At 55.5% G+C, this 22,360-nt stretch overlaps 1 long non-coding RNA gene across 1 annotated transcript; it reads right to left on the bottom strand.

Annotated features, from left to right (window-relative positions):
- Positions 1-5,899: 5,899 nt before the first annotated feature.
- On the bottom strand, positions 5,900-10,214 carry LOC115289210. The gene is made up of 2 exons (XR_003907470.1): positions 9,968-10,214; positions 5,900-6,265 (listed from the first exon to the last, which is right to left on the bottom strand). It is a non-coding gene; the product is annotated as an uncharacterized LOC115289210 (long non-coding RNA).
- Between the last annotated feature and the right edge of the window lie 12,146 nt (positions 10,215-22,360).

The raw sequence follows: 22,360 nt of genomic DNA, 5'->3' as shown, positions 1-22,360 counted from the left end.
CCCCAGGTGGCGGTGGTGGGGGGGTGGGAAGCAGGCCCCTCAGAGATATCCGGACCAGGCTCCTTGACCTTCAGGGAGCGCCCAGATCACCTGGGGGCTCATTAATGCGCAGGTTGAGATGCAGAAGGCCGGGGTGCGGCCTGGACGCTGACAGGAAATGTGACCGTCACCTATGCTACTGGTCAGGGACATCAGGAAAAGGATGATTCCTAAACCCAGTTAATTTGTTCTCTGTCAAGAGAAGATAAAGAAACCATGGCGACCAATTCTCAGCATCTCCTGAATCAGTCCGATGAGAAATAGACTGGAGCAGCCACCTGGCGGGGGGCGGGGAGCAGTGCGGGGAGCAGCTGAATCTCCCAGAAGACGATGACCATCAAGTTTGTGGCGTGGGAGGCGGGCGTGTGGTCAAGCCCCCCACCTCGGCCTCAGGCTGCCCTTCCGGTAGCCTCACATCCATCTCTGGGACAGAGACAGATGGGACGTTTGCACGCTGCCCCCAGAGGGCGGCATTCCACATGCGTTCCCTCATTTCACTTGGACGTGACCCCAGGAAGTCAGCAATTCTTCTCTCCATGTCACAGATGAGGAAACTGAGACCCAGCTGTTTGCCCTCTCCTGAGGGGACGGAGCCAAGGCTCATGCCCACATTGCCTGGTCCCCCAACTGTGCCCTTTCCATTGTGTTCTGCAGCTGGACACAGGCCAAGGCTTAAAGCCCTTCACTCAGTGGCTCTCGGATACCCTGTGTCCTTCCAGGAGCCTCTGTGACCTTGGCCATGCTGCTCATATCCCTTTGACCTGTAGATGCCAGTTTGGTTCTATAATCTTTACCTCCCACAAACATTGTGTCTTTGGGACTCATCAGAATTCTTTGGGGTCAGGGATGGTGTCAGGCCCACTGGACAGCAGAGGAAGGGGCTGCAGAGGGAGGGACAGGGTTTGGACAGGAGCCCAGACTAGTGCAGGAACTTGAAGCCGGGCGCATGCCTTCTGGCTGGATTTCTCTCCTCTGCTCCTGGCAGCCTAAAGCAGGGTGAGTGCCAGAAGCCAACTCACGCTCACGCCAGGTACCATATAACCACCTCGGTTTAAAATACAGCACAGGGGCCCCTGGGTGGCTCAGTCAGGTAAGTGTCCGACTTCGGCTCAGGTCATGATCTCAAGGTTCATGGGTTCGAGCCCCGCGTGTCGGGCTCTGTGCTGACAGCTCGGAGCCTGGAGCTTGCTTCAGACTCTGTGTCTCCCTCTCTCTCTGCCCCTTCCCTGCTTGCTTTCTGCCTCTCTCTCTCTCTCTCTCTCAAAATAAAAATTAAAGACATTAAAAAATATAGCACATTATCCATGGTCTCATCAATGTAAAGAAACCATGTTTTGTTTTTTTAACATTTTGCTTATTTTTGCAAGACACAGTGAAACAGAGTATGAGCAGGGGAGGGGCAGAGAGAGAAGGAGAGACAGAATCTGAAACAGGCTCCAGGCTCAAGAGTCCAACATGGGTCTCGAACCCACAAACCGTGAGATCATGACCTGAGATGAAGTCGGACGCTTAACCAACTGAGCCACCCAGGCACCCCAAGAAGCTGTGTTTTGACATTGTCCTCATCAGGTCTAGGGTGGAGCTGCATGATCCCGAAGGTCCCAGGTTGGCCTGGGATTCAGAGGGGTGAGCGGGCCGATAAGTCCCCGGTCAGCGTCACCTCCTGCCTGCACCCTCTCTGGTCACTGAGATGCAGTGTGCACCGTTGAGCCCCCAGCTACCCTGAGCTCCTTGTGGGACAGACCTCCATGGGCTGTTCTTAGGAAAGGCTAATTCTGCCCCCAGCATCTCCGGTGTCAAAGAGACAAAACCAGGGATTAGGTGATTTACCCGCCAGGTGCTTAAGGCAACAGGTGTCCCTAGCTGTAAGCAACTCCTGCGGTTAAACTTGGGTAATTTGCAAAACGGAGTGTGCTCACTGGGGCGCCTGCCTGGCTCAGTGACTGAGCGTCTGACTTCCGCTCAGGTCATGATCTCACAGTTTGTGTGCAGAGCCTGCCCTTGATTCTCTCTCTCTCCCTCCCCCGCCCCCTCGACCCCTCCCCCACTCGTGCTCTCACTCTCAAAATAAATAAACTTAAATAAAAAAGAAGTGGGGGCACCTGGGTGGCTCGGTCGGTTGAGTGTCCGACGTCAGCTCGGGTCATGATCTCTCGGTTCGTGGGTTCGAGCCCTGTGTTGGGCTCTGTGCTGACAACTCAGAGTCTGGAGCCTGTTTCAGATTCTGTGTCTCCCTCTCTCTGCCCCTCCCCTGCTCATTCTCTGTCTCCCAAAAATAAATAATAAACATTAAAAAAAATTTTAAAAAAAGAAGTGTGCTCCCTTATTTGCTTTAGGATGGAATTTCGTGAATGTCATTTAGCATTTGTTTAACCCCGACAGTCATTACCTCCATGTTGGGGTTGTGACATGTTGGGGTTGTGAACAGAGGACGGACCTCTGTTCTAGGGCTTTCTTTCCATTCACAAGGCTCTGAAACCAGGGGGCCAGGCTTCCAAAGTATTTGCACTGGATGTGATTTTTAATCACCCTGTTTACTTCTCATAAATACAACTTGGAGGAAGATGATTCGTCCCAAATATTAGATTATAAATTCTACTCTCTCCTGCTGGGTTAACTTCTCCATATCCTGGTAGGAGGCTGACAGGGATCGGCTCTAGATAGCATTCCTAAGAGAGGCAGCAGCCGGGAGGCCCATTCTCTCAATCTCTAGAATTTTAGTGAAGTCTTAAAGATAAATAAGTAAATGAATAAATAAGTCTTTTCCTTTCCCTAAACTTTCTCAGTGTTCTCCCGCCAACCAGATTCTGTTAGCTTTATTTTGCATTCATTCACTTACGGTGAAAAGACTCTGTCCTATTCTGGGGGATTCCCAGTCCATTTGGGGGTCAGGGGCCGTGGCATATGCCTAATGCGTAACAGACGTCCGTGCTGTGATAGCAAACGTGCAATGACAATGGAAGGCAGAAAAAGGTCTGGGAGCACGGAATAGACCCCTAATCTATGCTGGGCATATCAGGGAAGGCTCCCTGGAGGCGGTGACATCAGCATTAGAGGAGGAGAGAGGTAGGTGAAGTAGAGGAAAGAAGTCCAGGCAGCAGAGTGAGGCTGGAGACATGAGAACATGATGTACTTGAAGGATTTGTTTGGTGAGCTGGCCCTCAAGGCACGCAGTGACAGTGGGGACAGTTGAACTTTAACCCTCAGCCGGGAGTCCTGGACTCCAGAAATCACCGGGATGTTTTCAGCAGGGGAGACATTCTCATTTACTTCCTCCAGGTACGAGTCGCAGCTGTTATTAAACAGTTACTGGCAGAGTGTGATGGTTAACATTTCCCCTGGGCAAACATGACTATGATCTCCACGAAAGCAGAGACTATTCTCCAGACCTACAGCTCTCTCTCCACCGAGAACGGCGCCGGTCACAGTGCAGGCCTAGAAAATAAGGAAGGGGAGGGAGGGGAGGGCAGGGGAGGCAGTGACAAGATTTGTGAGCCATTTGAGAAAAATCATCCCGGCAGTAAATTCAGGAAAACCAGAGGGTATGTCTGGGGGGTGGTGGGGACCAGTTAGAGAGTCATAGAGTATCCTCACTGAGGCACAAGTGCAGGTGGTCTCAAGGAGGTGGCCGGGGTGGGAGGGAGGGGCCACACAGCTGAGAAAAGCCAGCGAGGTGGGATCTCCCTGATCTGGCACGGGGGTGGGTGAGGAGGCGCAGCGAACCCCTCTAAGGGGGTCGAGGCCCAGGCTGGACTCTCAGGTCTTCTGAGTTGGTCTAGGGTGGTGCAGGAGGTGGTGGGGGGCGTAGTAGTTTCAGAAGGCCCTAGGGAGACCCTTGTGTGCAGCCAGGATGGAGAACCCATGGAAGGGAGCCAGGAGGTCTGACTCCAAAGGTCTGGCTTTGGGAGAGAGAACACAGGAGGCAGGAGAATGTTCGGGAAAGTCAGCATCGATTAGAAGGTCGTAAGAGAACACTGATCAGATTTGAGGTGTGTGAATTCAGAAAGATGTCAGCTCGTTCTTGCTCATTTAAGGAGTAAAGGTGAGGAACACAGGAAGCCGCCGGGCGATCATTCCCATCAGGAGTTAGAAGGCACTGAACCTCTTGCTTCTCAATGAGAATGGTTCTGCGTGATGGGGGTGGGGGGTGCCCTTTGGAAATTCCGTCGGCAAGGCACTGCGTTTCCGGGCTGCGCACCGGGCGATGGGAGACGGCGGGTGGCGGGAGCATGGGCTGGCGGGAACCTGCAGAGCGAGCCACTTAGCAGGAGCTGAGGGTGGAGAGCCAGCCTTCCCTCTGCTGTCGCCGAGTCTGCGTTTCCGCTCTGCACAGCTGCACCTTGCACTCACGTTGCACATTTCTCAATGGGCTCTGGCGGCCCTGGGGCAGCCTTCATATTCCATTTGTTCCTTGGATAATGAGCTTAGCCTCAGAGCCGCCGGAGAAAGCCCTGATGCTTATTACATACACCCCCATGGGCTGTCTGCGCCCCGAAACCTGCAGTCAGATGTTACACTAAAACCGTCCAGCCCTCTGCATCTGGAAAAGGGGCCCTTGGTGAGTAACAGAAATCCAACTTTATCTTGGCCAGAAAGACCTTTGGTACGCAGCGTTAATATTGTTTGCACGATGGAATGGAGCACGTCTTCGCTCCTTTGCGGGGAGCCCCACATAGCAATTGCGGGGGGCTCCCGGACGCTGGACGCGCCAGCTGTAATTAAGGCCAGTGGCCTCCAGGTTCGGTTCTGGTACCCAAGGCACAATCTGGCGTGTTGTTTCCCCGCCTCCCAGCTCAGAGACACCTGGGGTCCCTGCGAATTTTCCATCTGGAGTCCTGTGAACTGGGTTGTTATTGCCAGAGACAAAGAGTGGGTTTCCACAGTTATCACTCGGGAGAACAATGCACCAGAGAGAGACCCGAGATGTTTCCAGAAAGGTAGGCAGTGGGTATCCGGGCAGTGTGTAACCTGAACACGAAACATCTCTTCCAACTACTTGGGGGCCTCTTGGGGTGGGTGGGGCAGCCCTGCCAGGCACTTAGTTGACCGGGGAGGGCAGGAAGGACCCCTTACTTAGCCTTCAGGATTCGGGAGGAAAAGCCCGTAGCCTTCGGGGGTCTCCACAACACCGAATCAGTGAGAAGGTGGAGTCAGAGACTTCCAGAATACAGTCAGTCCCATTCAAATACGATTGTTGAGGACCTAGTGGTTCTGGGTGGGGGTGGGTGGGGGACGGGGAAGCAGGCACTCGGTCATGCCGTCACTGACACCAAGAGTCCAGGGCCGGGCTCCGGCTGCAGTCAGCTAGTGCCCTGGGCCGGGGATGGACGCGCTTCCTGCCCGCCCGGCGCCCTCCTGCCGGGGCAGGCAGACGGTGCTACCGGGCAGAGCCACAGAGGGAGGGACGCTGTCCCAGCAGTGGTGAGAGGACACCAGAAAATGTGTGAAAGGAACCCAGAAGACACAGGAATTGCTTCGCCGTGGAGAAACCAGGGACGGGCTGAAGAGAGGAGGCATCTGGATTTGCCCAAGGCATTTGGCCAAGTTTCTCTTCTGAGTCTGGTCAACAGGAGCAAGAGCTAATGTGTCGGTAGCATTTGGCCATGTTCTGGGAGCCGTTTTGAGAGCTTTACATGTATGAGTTCATGCAGTCCCCACAACAGCCCTTTGAAGTATTTACTATTATTTTCCCTATTTTACAGATGAGGGACCCGGGGCACCAAGAGGTCTACTGACTTCCGCCAAGACTACTGCTCAGAAGTGACAGAACAGGATCTGGTCCTGGGTAGACCGACCCCCGACAGCATCGCATAGTTAGGTAGATTTCTTTCTGGTTGAACAAGTGTGCCCGAAACAGGTGTTTCTCTATTACTTTGTTTGATTTAGTCAATACCAATTCACGCTATAAAAGAGATACAGCGTTACGGAAAGTGTGAATAAAGGGTCCCCCACGGTCCCAGCTCCCACTGTGGGTCACACGGTGTTGGCCAGTGGGAGCTGTAGACTCCAGCCCGCCTTCTACTCCCCACGCTATGTGCTGCCGGGGGTCCAGCGGGGCGTCCTTCCTGAATCCACAACGGAGGATCTTAGGGGCTGTTGGGCCCCGTGCCCTCAGGAAGATGCAACCCGCAGGAAGGCTTGGCTACATGTGGGCGGTAAGAACAGGCTGCAGATGGAACAGGAAATACTGGCTTCACCCCACTGGCTGCCGTTGTCTTTAATTGTTCTGAAGGGAAAAGCAGGGATTCGCAACAAAATTAGCTGCATTATATATTCTTTGTTTAATTTTATGGGTTTTTTTTTAATTTATTTTTTGAGAGACCGAGAGAGACAGCATGAGCAGGGGAGGGGCAGAGAGAGAGGGAGACACAGAATCTGAGGCAGGCTCCAGGCTCTGAGCTAGCTGTCAGCACAGAGCCCGACGCGGGGCTCGAACCCACGGACTGTGAGATTATGACCTGAGCCGAAGTCGAATGCTTAACCTACTGAGCCACCCAAGCACCGCTGCATTATATATTCTTGATGCGTTGTGGATATTCATGGCCAAGGTAACTGGTGTGTAAATCCTACCCACACTTCCCTCTGGAGTTTGGATTCAGTTATTCCGTATGAACCCCCTGCAGGTGTTGCTACAGGTAGATCTCTTCACGGGCTGGCTCTTCCGGATAGCTGGAGTCAAGGTCATGGTGTCCAGGGCAGGTGAAACCACCAGGCAGCTGTCTTCCAGAATTCTGCCTGCTGCACCACCCAAATGGAGTCAATGCTGCTTTTATTAATATCTTTCCTCCTTTTCCCCCTCCATACGCATGTTTACACAATGATTTCACTTTGCATATCACTTTTTTCGCTTGACATATGCTAAGCATTCTCCGTAATGCCACCGAATTTCCGCACCTGTCATTTGTAAGCATAGCTTCATAATATCCCGCTGAGCAGGGCTCTGCGGTATGATTAATAATTATCAAATAGTTCACTGAGCCGAGAAATGCCAGCGAGGAGGGAGATGTTGAGTGGGGGGCAGGCTGAACAGAGGTAGGCGGGCATGTTCTTCCGGCACCGCGATCCTGGGGCTGGTGAGTCGGTGTCTTCTCCACGTTCTCTAGTCCGAGAAGTGACCTGCTAACAGATGGTTAAGAAATCCCTGGAATACGATGTTCATCTTCGGCTCTTCTGCCGCAAACGGTCCGTCATTTAGAAAGTCATTCCAGGGACTGCGGGGGCACGGTGGGGTGGAGGCCCTCACTGCAACTGAAGTAGCAAAGGAGGCATTTTCTTTCTTTCTTTTCTTAAGTTTATTTATTTATTTTCAGGGGCGCCTGGCTGGCTCAGTCGGTTAGGCATCCAACTTCATTTCAGGTCATGATCTCACAGCTTGTGACTTCAAGCCCCGCATCAGGCTCTGTGCTGACCGCTCAGAGCCTGGAGCCTGCTTCGGATTCTGTGTCTCCCTCTCGCTCTGCCCCTACCTTGCTCACACTCTGTCTCTTTCTTCTCAAAAATAAATATTAAAAATTTTTAAAAAGAAATAAAGTTTATCTATTTCTTTTGAGACACAGAGAGACAGAGCAAGTGGGGAGGGGCAGAGAGAGAGGGAGAGAGAAAATCCCAAGCAGGTTCCGAGCTGTCGGCTCTGATGTGGGGCTCGAACTCACGAACCGTGAGATCATGACCTGAACTAAAATCAAGAGTCGGACACTGAACCGACTCAGGGACCCCACAAAGGACACATTTTCTGATGTAAGGGACTGTTCCCATTTGCATGGTGGCTTTCCTCTTAACAGGTGGGAGCAGTGAGCACAGATCTCTGTGACCATCCCCTTTGATGGGGACCTGAGGGAGGGAGACATACGTATACCAGGTCCTCTCAGGGTGGGAAAGCGTGCCCCTCCAAGAAGGATGATGTGCCATTTTCCACATAATAAGCTTGCTTGTGAACTGGGCTCAAAGTCCAGCTCTAAGTCCAAACTCAGCTCAAAGTCCATACAGGCAGAAGGGGATGGAATTTTCTAGAAATTAAGTCTTCCTTGGGGCACCTGGGTGGCTCAGTTGGTTAAACCTCTGACTTAGGCTCAGGTCATGATCTCATGGTCCGTGGGTTCGAGCCCCACGTTGGGCTCTGTGCTGACAGCTCGGAGCCTGGAGCCTACTTGGGATTCTGTGTCTCTCTCTCTGTCCCTCCCCTGCTCGCACTGTCTCCCTGTCTCTCTCTTTCAAAAAAATTTTTTTTCTGTGAACACTCAATAGCACGGGCACCTTCTGGGATCCCATTAGAAATTCAGAGTCTCTAGGGCGCCTGGGTGGCTCAGTCCATTGAGTGTCCGACTCTTGATTTTGGCTCAGGTCATGATCTCACTGGCTGTGGGATCGAGCCCCACGTCAGGCTCTGCACTGATTGGGAAGAGCTTGCTTGGGATCCTTTCTCTCCCTCTGTCTCTGCCCCTCCCCCGTGTGTTCTCTCTCACTGTCTCTCATAATAAATAAATAAACTTATAAAAAGGAAAGAAATGCAGACTCGCAGGACCCTCCCAGACCTACTGGACCAGAATCTGAACGGTAACAGGATCCCAGGGGATTGTACCGGGACCTCCAAGGATCCACATTCTGTGGCACTCGTTACGTGTGTGTGTGTGTGTGTGTGTGTGTGTGTGTGTGTGTGTGTGGTCTCCTTACCCCACCCTGGGATCTGGGAGGGCGGGGTCAAGGCTTTGTTTGCCTATGAATGATGGGTGAGCAGTCGGCACCTGGGGAAATTTTAAAGAATAAGGTCATTCATTAAATTGAGGTCCCTTATTCTTTCCTTCTAGTCTCTACCTGAGGAACTCAATGGCTTTTCTTTTTCTCTCCTCTCCCCAAACACAGGCCCCCAGGCCCCCACACTCATGGGGGCACGAGCCCTCTCACCAACGCCCCTCCGAGGAAGCTGAGTGGAGCCCTTTGCAGGCTGAGCTGGGGGCTGAGAGCCTGTGGGCGGGGGTGGGGGGGGTGAGGCTGAGCAGGGCACACAGTGAGCTGCGCTGGGGCACGTCAGGTGGGTGCCCCCAGCCTGGCCCGGAAGCTTCCCCGCCTAGTGCATGGCTGCTGACTTCAGGCTTTCCTGGGCACACTCTGCTTAGATCTACTCAGAAATCCGTCTCCTTCCGTCCTGCCCTGCTCCAAGCTCCCTGCTTCCTCCCTCGTCCCCACCGCCTCCCCTCCTGTAACACGCCTGACTCAGCCCGGTCCTGGGCTTGCCCTCCGCCTCCCACTCATTTCCCAACACTACCCTGAGAAAGTCTCCTAAACAAGACTTTTGTCAGGTCACTTCCCACTTAAAACTCAACAGCCTGTTGCCCGCAGCGAAAAGCACAGGTCAGCCCAGGACTGTAGACTAAGGCTCACCAGGCACGATCGAGCGCTCTGACACATATCCACACAGATTCACCCTTGAGCCCCCATGGCCACCTCCCTGCAGCAGTCCTATCACCATCCCCATTTTACAAGTGAGGAAACTAAGGCAGGGTGAGCTGGCACTCACTTGCCCACCCACAGCTAATTAGGGGCCGATCCAGGTTCAAACCCGGAGTGTGGGACGTCTCAGCCCACAGTGGTGGGACTCAAAGTGCCGTCCCAGACCAGCGGCAGCAGCGGTATCTGGGAGCTTGTTAGAAACACAGAAGCTGGGCCCCTGCCCGGGACCTGCTGGACCAGATGTGCACTTCAGTGAGCGACCCCGTGAGCAGTGCATGTAGGCAAAGCACGCTCTGCCACCGGCTCGGAGCCCAGGCGCCTTGTTCCCCCAATCTGACCCTGTACCTGTCGACCCCAGGCACCCCCAACCCCTTCACACCTCCTGATCGGAGGCCTCTGGTTCCCACACTGCCCTGAGTCTGAGCCTTGCCCGTCCCCCCATGACGTCCTTGATCTGGAGACTCCGTGCATTATTACTCACCAGCCTGGGGGTGGGGGGTGAGCGTGACTGCTCTGCCTTTCTTCTTTTTCTTCTGGCATCCCCCCACTTTGATTTATGGCTCCAGTCGGCAGCAGGGGTGAGGAGGGGCCTCCCAGCGCAGCTGGCTGGTGCCCTTGGTCACCCCAGCCCTAGCATCTGCTGAGGGCGGTGGCCGTTCTGGCCCTGCAGCCTGTGGGCTGAGCCCTGCAGCGCGCAGGTGGCAGAAAGGCTGGTGGGGCTGACCCCTGCCTCCGGGTGACTTCCCTCCTTTGTGCTTCCTCTCCCGCCTCATCCGCTGGAGATCATGTATGAGCCACAAGGGCTGTCATAAAGAGGGGAAATGCTCTGTGGCAAGAGAACTGAGTGTTTTGATAATTGTCATTTGATGGAATTCTGGGTAGTCAGAACCAGAAAGTCCATAAGAAATCACAAACGGACAGGGAAACTGAGGCTCAGAGACACTGTGTCTGTGTAAGCTCGCACAGCCAGCTTTCTTTGCTGATGCACAACCGTGGCCTTTCCACGGCCTCTATTTTATTTTCAGGAAAATGGAATCAGGTGGTGCCTCAGGGGACAGGGATGTGGATTCCAAGGGCCAAAGACCAGCATGCCGTGTCCGTGGATTGCCTGTTGGCCCTGGGGGAGAGCACAGCACAGATGGCCAGTGGGGCCCCCTGCCAGCCACTGCTGGGCCCTGACCTTCCTGAGGGAATGGGCCAGAGCTGGGTCCAGAGTTGGGGAAGTGCACTGAGAGGTGTGTTCCACACCAATGGACAGACCTGCCCCTCCTCAGCCTCTGCCAGAGACACAAGCACAGACACACAGACAACATGCTGACCTGGACAGACACACACCCATGCCGGGGACACACACACAACACGAAAGTAGACATTGCTGGTGGGCCCTCAGGCTCTCCACAGACCAGAGCTGGCTGGTGCACACACACGCACCGCGCACAGCCCCGCCCAGAGGTGCATACACGCCCAGAGGTGCTCACACACACATCACTCTGGCCTGCGGGGGAGGCAGCAGGTGCACGAGTGAGCACTGGGTCTTGGCCTGAGCAGGTACGTGGGGGGCCCCTCAACCTAAATGGGCAGCCAGAGAGGAGGGCACAGGCCGCAGGGTAGCTGAGCGCAGCGGTCCTGCGCGGGGGTGGTGCGTGTTGCCATGGAGACAAGAGCCACAGAGGCAGCTTGGGAGACAGACTCTGTGTGGGCGGCAGAACACCGCAGATCCACAGATCACGGGGAGGGAGGCGAGCATCGGAGGTGCTGGGCTGGGAGAGCTCCTGGGGTCGGGTGGGGGCACTGAGGGGCTCTGGGATGGCAGGGCCAGCTGCCCCTGTTGCAGACTGGGCGTGAGGTGATGAGCTTGACAGCTGGTCCCTGCTGGCTGCACAGAGCCAGGCTAGGGGGCCCCTGTGTTCCCATCGGTGCCACCCCACCCCTGGTCCTATTCCTGCAAGGCGACTGTGCTGCGTCCAGCACCGCGGCAAAGCCCACAGCGAGGGCAGAGCTGGGGCTGGGAAGCAAAAGGTGGTAACTGGCAACGCAGGGCAGTGAGGGTCTGGCTGGCTCCCCTCCCTCTGTCACCTTCTCTCCTGAAGGCCAGGGAATGGAAATCGCACGGGGTCAGGAGTCAGAGGACAAATCGGGACACAGCGCTCGCCAACCGACTCTGAGAGTGAACAACCTCCCCGACATTTCTGAGCCTTTGTCTTCATGTCTATAAGATGGGGTGAAGGGCGCTGGCCTCCCTGCCACTCTGGAGGGAGTGGCTCTGAGCGGAGCCTATGGTTGGTCCCCAATAAATTCCACTGGACAGACATGCGTCACATACCTGCCACACGCCAGCACGGTGCGGAGCTGGGGGAGTGAGGGAAGAGCAGGGGGACAGGGCTCCGCTGTCATTGAGCTCCCTGGTGAGCAGGCAAGAGAACAGTGCCCCAGTAACAGAACACACAACAGCCTGAATGAACTCTGATCTCTGCCCTACCATGTGCCAAGTGCAGGGGATCCCAACAGGTGAGAGCAGCAGAGAAGCTTGGGTGCTCCACGGGACGTAAAACACAGAGAAAAAGAACAACCGTCTTCTGAACATCCCTTGAATGCATCCTTATAACAAGCCAGGAGGTTGTTAGCATTATCCCCATTTTACAGGTGAGAAAACTGAGGTTCAGAGAGAATACATAGCTGTCCCAAGTAAATTACTGTCCCAAGTTCAAAATCACTTGTGGTAAGGGTGGAACTGGGATTCACCTTCTCTCTGGCCGGCCCTACATCCCTGCTCAACTGCTTCTCCCGTCCTCAGGGTCCCAATGTCCCCGATTTCCCTTCGGAAGGAGCCTGCCCAGCAGCCTGGGCCCTTCTGCCTGCACGAGGGGGTTCTCCTGGCAGCTTGTCCCTGGGCCGGCCTGGGCTCCTACCCCTCCACCCACCCTCCTCCACCTGCCCCACTCCCTCCCCCTCGATCACCTCCACCAGGACAGCTGGCACCGGGAGTCCAGGGGTGTGGGCAGATGGCAGGTGGCCCCAGACGGTAGGGGGCAGATCTGACCCCTACTTCCCGGGCCAGCCCTTGGGTGTTTGGGCAAAGCCGCTTCACCTCTCTGATGGTCTGATCGTCAAGAGGGTGGACAAGCTCTTCAGTCCACTTACGGCAAGTGCAGGGCCCCACGGGGCGTACCCTTGGCCCATCAGTGCTCTGTGTCTGAAGGGTCCATCTGTCCCCCGTTTCTGTGCAGGGGAGGCAGAGGCCAACCTAGCAGGGTAGTGGGTAGAGATTGGGCCTTGTCACCAGAGAGACCAGGGTTCAGATCCTGTCCCTGCCATGCCTTAGCTGTGTGCCCTGTGGGAAGTCACTGGATCTCTCTGAGCTTCTGCCGGCAGGTGTCTTTTTTCCCCCCGCTTGTCCCTCCCTGGCCTGAGACCTGGCACTTTTCCAGATGCCCCTTCCTAGCTTCTGTCAAGTGAGGCCTGGGAGGCACCCTGGCTCCGGGGACCTGGGGAGGGGAGACGGTGGGGAAGCCCAGGCCCCTGTCTGAGGCAAGGTGGCCCTTTCTGAGGATGGCCAGGCTTGACTCCTCAGTGCTGGTGGCCTGGGGCTGGGGTGCTCCTTCCTTGCCCAGGGAGGTTGTCAGCTGAGGCCGGCTCAGTTTGGTACAGCTTTGAATAGGGTGGCTTTGAGAAACCCAGCGAAAGGCCGCAGGGGTGGGGGGACAAGGGCTGGCTCTGGGCTCGGTGGCACTGGGGATGTGGGCGTGGTGTGGAGGAGAGGGTATCGCACATGGGATTTCTGTGGAAATGTTTGCTCTGCCGGAAAAAATCAGTTGCTATAGCAACCCGATGTCTTCTTTACCAGGTTAAGTCCCTTGGTGGGAGAATAATCTCAGAGATGCCAGGAATGGGCAAATTTAGGGGGCTTCCTGGGCACAGGCCCGGGGGCAGCGAATAGCCACCCCCCACCCCCTGCATTCCTTCAAACATTCATTCACTTACTTCTTGACTCAACAGCCACTTACTGGGCTATACCAGGCACCGTGCTCTGTCCGAGGATGCGGAAGACCATCAAGGAGGTCACAGCCTGCCGGCATGACAGGGTGCAAATGATGCGGATTCACGGAGTAAACGTTCACAGGGAAGTGGAAGCCCAGACAGAGAGTGGGAAGGCTTCCTGGAGGAGGTGACCTTTTTGCCAGTCTGGGGCAGGGATAGCACTCCAGGCAGAGGAAAGCACAAGGGCAGAGACGAAGAGGAGACGGGGCACGTCAGCCCCAGGACCTCACGGCCGTGTCAGGAGGTCTGAGCCCCCTGTGGTGCAGCATCAGCTCAGGAACCGGGCTGCCCGCACTTGATGCCCCGCTCTGCCACTGGGTGACCTTGGGCAAGGGGCTTGGCTACTTGGCACCCAGTTTCCTCAGCTGTAAAATGGAGATCATGGCATCACCCACTGTGCAGGGTTGTGGGGGGATAAATGAGTGGGAATGTGTAAATTGCCACGCGGGGCCTGGCACGTGGTGATATTGTTCTTGATAATCACTGGTCTCCTTCCCGCCACCGGGGCTGCTCAGGGAAGGTATGGGCAGGAGGGAGAGTCTGATGCTGAGAGCAAAGCGTGTGGGAGAGAACAGACACTGAGGGGCCCTGGGAATCTCCTCTGGCACCGGGGAGCCACGGAGACCATCCGGTCCAGCTCCCTGCCTGGCCCCCACCCCCTCTACAGATGGGAACACTGAGGCCCAGACTTGCCAGGGCACACAGCAAATTAGTGCCAGTGTGCTGGTGGCGTTGATGCTCATGAAGTAAAGGGAAGCTTTATGTCTGACCTGAGTGAATAATTTATTTCTGGATTTTTAATAATTTAGAAGCCTCCATTTAAAGGAGTGCCTCATCGAAAATAGAAAGTTTCCACTTTTTGATTCCCGATTTCTTTTTTTTAATGTTTTATTTATTTTTGAGAGAGAGAGAAAGAGACAGCGTGAGCAGGGGAGGGTCAGAGAGAGAGGGAGACATAGACTCTGAAGACAGGCTCCAGGCTCTGGGCTGTCAGCACAGAGTCTGACACGGGGCTCGAACTCGTGAGCGGGAGATCATGACCTGAGCCAAAGCCGGATGTTCAACCAACTGAGCCACCCAGGCGCCTCCAGATTTCTTTTTAAAGTAGCATGTGGGAGCAGGGGCTGGAGCGAGGGCCTTTGAAAGGTTTTGTGGCAGCAGCCCCCTCCTGACCCCCTGCCCCAGACAGTCCCCTGAGCCCCAAGCCTCTGGCTGGAGAAACGATAAGTGGTCCTCACCTCGAGCCTCCTCCCTCCCCTGGTTTTGGTCGGTCCTCGCCTGTCCCAGGAATGGCTGTGTGAGAGGACCAAGGCCTCAGGACTGCTGGACAGGGGCCCTGGGCACGTGGAGAGAGGTGACTGATGAGTTCCCGCTGCCCCCCAATGTCCGCTAGCCTCCCTTCCCTCGTGGGCACAGGGGGGTCACCACACCCTCCTCCCTGATTTACAGGGAGAGTCCTCCCGTCCGTGTCCGCAGCGGGCTTGTCTCTGTGCAGACCTGACACGCAGTATGCCCACAACCTACAAGAATGTTTGTCCCTCAAGGACAGGCCTCGGACAGAAGGCAGGGGCGCAAATGGCCGAGAGGCACAGGAGACAAAGAGCAATGCTGTCCTCCGTCCGCTGGGGCGCTCCTGTGGCTTCCCACGTGGGCCGGCTCCCTAAAACTCCACTGGCCAGGGCTCTCCTGCCCCCCACTGCAGCCCCCTCCCAGCCCCGGTCCTTCGCCGCCTTACAAAGCCACAGCTCGGGAAGGACCCGTCTCCTCCAGGGGAAGCCGCGGAGCACAGCCCTTGCCGAATCCAGACACACGCGTGCTTTCCCTGCATGCTCAAGGACCTTTCCGGTCCTGGTCCCCTCTCTGGAGCTTACCCAGAGGACACCCACAGCTCAAGGTGTCACCCCCAAGCCAGTCAGCACCCACATGCGCCCCGCCCACCTCAGCACCTGTGTCTCCCTTGCAGGAGGTCGCCTCGCCCTAAGCCTTTGGCCCCGAACCCATCAGGCTGCGCAGGGCATTCGTGCCTCAGCTTGTTCGAGTGCGAGGCTGCTCAGGGTCTGTTGGTGACAATAACTCCTAACACAGCAAACCCCCGGGGAGCCCTGCTCTCTTAAAGCGATTTCTATCAAATTCACCCCCCACCCCCACCCCAAATAATCCTGGGAGGCGAACAGTATTATTCAGTAATTTGTATGAGGCCACTGAGCTCGTAAGTGACAGAACCAGGGCAGGAACTGAGGTCTGTGTCCCCACCTGAACTCTGCACCCTGCCCGCTCTCTCCTGGCCGCCGCCACCCAACTGGATCCGCACAGCCCTCGGGAGGGGTTCCTACCCCACTTTATAGATCAAGAAGTCTGGCAAAGTGAGGTGTGTGCTCAAGGTTCTGGAGCAAACGCTTTGGCCTCCGGGAGGGCTTAGTGGTCATTCGCCAAGGGGCAAGGTGAGGTCAGCCCTTTCTCTCCCCAGAGAAATCACCGCTAAGGCAATCGGCCTGGCCCCGAGAACTCAGTTCCCCGACCAAGAATACCTCCATGCTATGTTTAGCTTCTCTGGGTTAAAAAAAAAATCTCCCCTGAAAATGAGGTCAGGTTGTAAGTTAGCCTGAGTTTCCCTCCCTGGGACAGATGGCAGCATGGGAACCCACGGCTGGCCCCAGCAGGGCACTTCCACTTAGAGACATCGTGTGTTGGCCCAGACGTAGCACGGGGATTAGGTAAGAGGAAGACAGAGTCTTTTCCAATGTGTTTAGGGGGTGCCCCTTTGTCTTTTCCCTGGGGGGCAGGGCGGCATGACGGGAGAGCTTGGAGATGGACACCCCTTGGCCAGTGACTCGGGCAAATTCGGTCGGCACCCTGCCTGTAGTCTCAGCCCCCCGGGGGTGCAGAGGGAGAGCTCGGATTCCAAACCTCGTGACTTTGGGCAGCCATCTTCTCTCTCACACCTTGGTTCTGTCATCTGAGAAAACGGAGGGAATGGTCCTGTCCAGCCTCTTTCATGGGGTTCCTGGAGTAATCGGCGGTGTCTGATGTGTCCAGGTGACTTGCTGCCCCGCCCCCGTGAAATGCACAGAAGTGTCAGCTGTGGGTGAGGCCACTCATGCAGCACAGTGACCAAAGGGCTGCGGAAACTATCTTGTTTGCAAAGGAGGACTGTGAGGTCCAGAGAGGGGAAGGGGTTCCTCCAGAAGACAGGGCCGCACGAGTGGGGGCTCCCAGACCAGCCACCTGCCCAGACCTGGCTGAGTGCCCCTTCCTCTGGGCCGGGGAGCCTGCTTGGCACAGCAGAGTTGCCCTTGAGCTCATACCCTGGGAGAAAGTTACTTTCAGCATATTTGGAGACACGTCTTGCTGGCAGTTGCTTTGACAAGGACAGGCCAGATGCAGCACCGAATTCCCAGTGAGACACGCAAGCAGGGGTGGCAGAGGGCTTCTCTCCCCCCAAGAAGTCTAGCAGGGTTTGGGGGGGATCTTGCTCCCAAAAGGTGGAACCCTCTTTACCCCAGAGGCCAGCCACGCCTGTCTTGTCCCCCAGGCCTTGGCCAAAGATGTCCCGTCAGCTGGTTCTCCTTACCTACTGCCCTGCCTGGGGGAGTCCTACCCACCCTCCCGCCTGCCCCGGGCCCCCTGCTCCAGGAAGTCTGCCCTGACTGCCCAGCTGGAAGTAGTCGTGCTTTCCTCTCCCTGCACGAGGCACGGAGCTGTAGGAAGGGCGGACCCGCGGTGGAAACCTGGCCTCACCTCTCATGCCATCTCTTACTAACAGTGAAATTGTGGGTGAGTCACTTGGCCTTTCTGGGCCTGTTTTTCCTGATCTATAAATTCAGGATAATGATATTTATTCCTGTGGTTGTTGGCAGGGTGTGTGTGTGTGTTAAATTCATATATTGAAATGCTCTTGTGTACCTATTAAGGCTTGATTTTAGACATTTAAGATGCAGTGGTGAATAAGACAAAGTCTTCAAGGAATTAACATTCTAGTGGGGAAGACAGTGAACAGATGAACAAAAGGATAAGTAATAATAACAGAGTAGGGCAGGAGCATGGAAAGTTGTCCATGAGGGTAGTGTGCACTCTTTTACACATAGTAGGCACTTAGTTGCTGGATGGATGGGTCATGAATGGAAGGAAGGAAGGAAGGAAGGAAGGAAGGAAGGAAGGAAGGAAGGAAGGATAGATGGATACATGGATGAATGGATGAATGGATGGACGGACGGATGATGGATGGATGGATGATGGGGCGGATGGATAAGTGGATGGTTGGATGGACGGATGGATGACGGATGGATGGATGAACAGATGGATGCTAGATCATGTTTCCCCCACCTTTCATAACTAATGGTAATCATAGTTGCAGCTCATTTAATCTTCTTGGTGGTGCTCTTGAACCCCTGAGACTGGCTCCGGAGGGGCCAGGAGACCTCTGCAGTAGAGGCGGGCCTGGCTGGCCTTCCATGATGACTCTTCCCATGACCATCTCAGAGTGGGCCCACCCGCAGGGAGACTCCTGTGTATGGGGGTGGGGGGCGCTGGTGGGGCAGAGAGGGCCATCCACCGCCCTGGAGTCTCTGGCAGCAGATAGCAAGCAGGCCAGGCACTGCGCCAAGGGCTTCTACTGCTTCCATGACTGGGCCTCACAACAACCTGGCGAGGGGGCCTCATCCCCAGAATTTGGTGCAGAGAGGAGAGCAAAGACCGACCCATGGGACCCTGGCCATCAGAGCCAGCAGGACCTCTCAGAGTCCCCTGATCCTGCGTTTCTGTTCCTACGCAGAGAAATGGAGGCTTCGGGAGGGAGAGGCTGGCCTGAGGTCACCCAGGCAGGGATGGCAATGGGGCCACTGTGGGCAAGGCAACTTTCCATATCAGACCCTGTTGATCGCCACCTGGGTCCCAGCCCAGTTTACTTGCAAGAGACCCGGCTCTGTCCAACATTTCTTTAGCTGTACCCCACGCTTGGCCTTGCCCCCTAACATCTCCCTCACCCATCTCCCTACAGTCCCTCTTACCTAAATCACAGGCCACGCCTCTTGTCTCCCAGGTCCTAAGGCCCATGGTCAACTGCGGTGATAATGGATGTCAAAGGGTAACTTGAGCTTGTGGCTTAAGAACAGGCAGGACCCCCTCCCTCCCCCCCCCCCAAGTGCTATTCTGTAAAGGGCTCCTACTGGGAATCAGCCCCAGAGCACCTTGCAGGCGGTGGGCATGGATGGAATGGACACTGAGCCTGGGGTCAGGCGGCACTTCTCAGTGCCCCCTATAGGTGGGGCTCTGCATTACTCCATCCTACTCCGGGACCTTCCCAACACGCATTATCCCATTTCAGTCACCCCACAGGGAGGTGAGGGGCCTTCCCATCGACACCTGTCTGACTGAATAGAAAAAGACAAAAACCACAGACCAAGCCTTCTTTTGATTCCTAAGAGAAGTCACAGACCAGGGGCTGGCAGGAGCCCCATGGGCTGATTCGGCACGGCATGAATCAGAGAATGTTGGAAGCGCTGACTGAGAGGTTTCCTAGATCACAGAGCTCTAGACACACGGGCTTTCCCTACTGCAGAATCATGGAGTCGTGAATCCTTGGAGTTACTGAATCAGAGATTCCAGCGATCACTTGGACAAAGGAGCTCAGGGTAGGAGAATGGCCGAGCACATCCCAGCTCAGGGAAGAGTTGCGTCTGCCCCTGCCTCCTCCATGCGGATGTCTCTGCATTCCAGCCAGGGTTCTGGTGCCTGGAAGTCCGCAGTAGCCCTGCTTGGCTCCCCTGCATCAGCCTCAGGCACCTTCTGGTCCATGCTGCCTACTGTCCACTGACCCAGACACAGAGATAGCCCCTCTTGCTCGGAAACTGTGACAGCTTGTTCTTGTCAAGAGGAAAAGTCCACAGGCTGGAGCTAGGCTGCCAAGGCCCTCCTGACCTCCAGCTCGCCCTGTCCTATGGCCCCCTACTCCCCCGGCTGCGCTCTGGGAATCATAAACAAAAACTGAGCACACAGCCTGCTACATACTTATTGTTCACTACAGACTACATCCATGCCACTCCTGAGTCCCGAGATGGTTGGTCTTCTTATGGGGTGGCTCAGAGCTCCCAGAGGGAGTGACCGGGAGGGAGGAAATAGAAGGTCCTGGCCTCTCCTGGCCCAGACACCAGACCAGCTTTCCTTCTGCCCTGTTCCATCAGCAAAGTCCTGGAGTGTGCCCAGACTCAAGACAAGAGGGCACAGACCTCACCCCTCAATGGAGAGAACGTCAGAGAATATATGGCCATCACTAATGCACCACAGACTCAGGCTGCCTCAGAGAAGGGACTTGACGTCCCAGCAGCTGGGGCCTGAGTACATCGGCTTTGAGAGGTGGGGCTGGAGGGTCTACGCAGCTAGGCACCTACCATTACATGCCATTGTGTTGGAAAGTTTTTCTCCAGTAATTCTGGTGCATTTCCACTTGCTCCTACAGAGCCCATGGACTTTACGCTAGATCTGAGACCCTGGGGGACCGATGTGAGAACATTTGTCAAGTTCCCAGTTCTTAGCAGGGGCTCGAGGAGTCAAGGCCATTATCTCTGGTAGAAGCAGGGCAGCCCGTGGTAGAAACACGTCAGAGCACAAGCTCTCCAGGGTTCGGGCAGGATTCTTCGTCCTTCAGGGCTGGCTGCAAAACTGGAGACCAGCTTCCCTGCTGATGCCAACATGTCCCCCAGGAGTGGGTACCTTCGTGGGCCTGTTGCCTGCTCGTGACCCCCAGAGGGGTCCCTGCTGCCCACAGGTCAGAGTGGGGTGGCGTGGGGATGGGGATGCCCAGCCATGTCCCTGTTCCGGGAGGAGGAGCCGGGAGTTGAGGCCGGGGACTCTGCAGCAGGACTTGGGAGGACAGCTGGCTGCCTTCAGCCTCCTCTTCCACAGACGCCCCGCTTGGTTCAACATATAAGGACTCCAGGCATCCAGAAAAAGTTCTTTGGGGCTCCATTTTCCTGTGGAGCTCCCAAGTTCCTGTAAAGGTCTGCATGCTTTTCCTCCCATTAGTCCTTCTAGGTGAATCTATTTTATTCATTTTTGAGAGAAAGAGAGAGAAAATGAGCAGGGGAGGGGCAGAGAGAGAGAGAGAGAGGAAGACAGAGGATCCAAAATAGGCTCTGCGCTGACAGCAGAGAGCCCAGTGTGGACTTGAGCTCCTAGACCGTGAGATCATGACCTGAACAGACGTCGGATGCTCAACCAGTCGACTGAGCCACCCAGACGCCCCTCCTTCTAGATCAATTTAATTTTCAGATCCTGCTGAAGACCGAAGAGGGGAGAGGTGAAATCTTGCCCCCTCAACGAGGGCTTAGCCCAACCGCGGGGACGGTCTAAGTCACCTGCAAAAGTCGAGGAGGGGCCTCAGGACCAGGACAGACCTCAGGCCTTGACCGAGCTGGGAGAGGACAGTCTTCGTGGGTTCCAGGCTCAGGCGTCACTCAGGGACAGGCAGGTGTGGGACGCCAGCCCCACCCAGCCTATTTTGCTCAGTTCCCCACAGACTCCAGGTTTCCAGCATCCAGGGGACGGTTGGCAGACAACGGAGCCAGGAGAAGGGAGGGTATACCACAGGCAGCCCCAGAACGCATCTCCAGGGCTCCTGAAGGCCGTGAACAGGCCTGTGCCCATCTGTTGGGATGATGGCAGCCGCAAGACGCAACTGTCACCACGCCAGATCTGCGGAAATGCCAAAGCCCCTAAAAGGCAGCCACCTCAAGTCCCACGCCACCAGTGAATTATGTGGACTTTGGGCAAATCAGGGCTCCTGTTGAGCTTTACCTTCCTCATCCGTGTAATGAAGCAGAGGGGGATTTTCCTGGATCCGTGAACATCCCATTTTTAGGCTCTCAGTCTAATACTGCTGTTAAAAATAAGCGATTCCTCCCGATGGCAAAATTCTCCCCATTAAGTCCTTATAGAATATAAAAAGGAAATTAGTCAAGCGAGCACGGAAATCCTGTTTCTTGGGCAAATTTCCTTTGGGTTATAAATAAGCAGATCTTAGTGGAAGAGAGCCCACGCTGGGGCCGGGGGGCCACGCCGCTTCGCCCTTCACACCGGACGACCGTTCTGGCAGCGGAGGACGTGCAGGGCCCAGGGGGGACAAGATCCCTGTTAACCACGGTTGCCAAGGAAACGTCAGGCCAGGCTGCAAACAGGTAGAAAGAGCTGGCTCTTCTTACTCACCTTGGAAATCACCAGGAATGATTCAATTTTCTTAGAAACACTAGTGAGAGCCGAGAAGCCTTCTTCTTCTCCTCCGGCCGCACGCAGTGCAGATCCAGACAGGAAGTGAACGGGCCTGGGGTCTCTCTGCACCGCCACACGTGTGGGAGAGCAAGTCACTGCCTCTTTCCCCAGGTGCAGCAGGAGGGGATGGGCAGACCCGTGGGAAAGCCCCTCAGGAGGCACTGCGAGTGTGCGGGTGACTCCTCCATTGTCCCTCGCCAAGGGGAAACACTTTTATTTTCACTGCGTAAACTCTAGAAGCCCTGACGCAGCCAAGAAGACCCTACGTAGAATGATAAAAGCTAAGAGAAAATCATAACCAACAAACTAATGATGGTACAATGTTCACTCCCTTAGTTAGTCTGTGAATTTGCAGCTAAGTTAACATCATTAACACTACTGACAGGTTTGGCTGGGGATGTCGCTGGGGGTGGGGGGGAGCTGCATTGCCTTTGACACATGTCAGCATCGGGGCGCCTGGGTGGCACGTCCAACTCTTGATCTCAGCGTGGGTCTTGATCTCAGGGTCCTGAGTTCGGGCCCTGCACTGGGCTCTGTGCTGGGTATGAAGTCCACTTAAAAACAGACAAAAAAG

Source organism: Suricata suricatta, chromosome 4, assembly GCF_006229205.1.
Source record: "Suricata suricatta isolate VVHF042 chromosome 4, meerkat_22Aug2017_6uvM2_HiC, whole genome shotgun sequence".
Classification (NCBI taxonomy): Eukaryota; Metazoa; Chordata; class Mammalia; order Carnivora; family Herpestidae; genus Suricata; species Suricata suricatta.
Note: the sequence above shows the minus strand (reverse complement) of the source record. Positions and strands in the feature narration are given on the sequence as shown.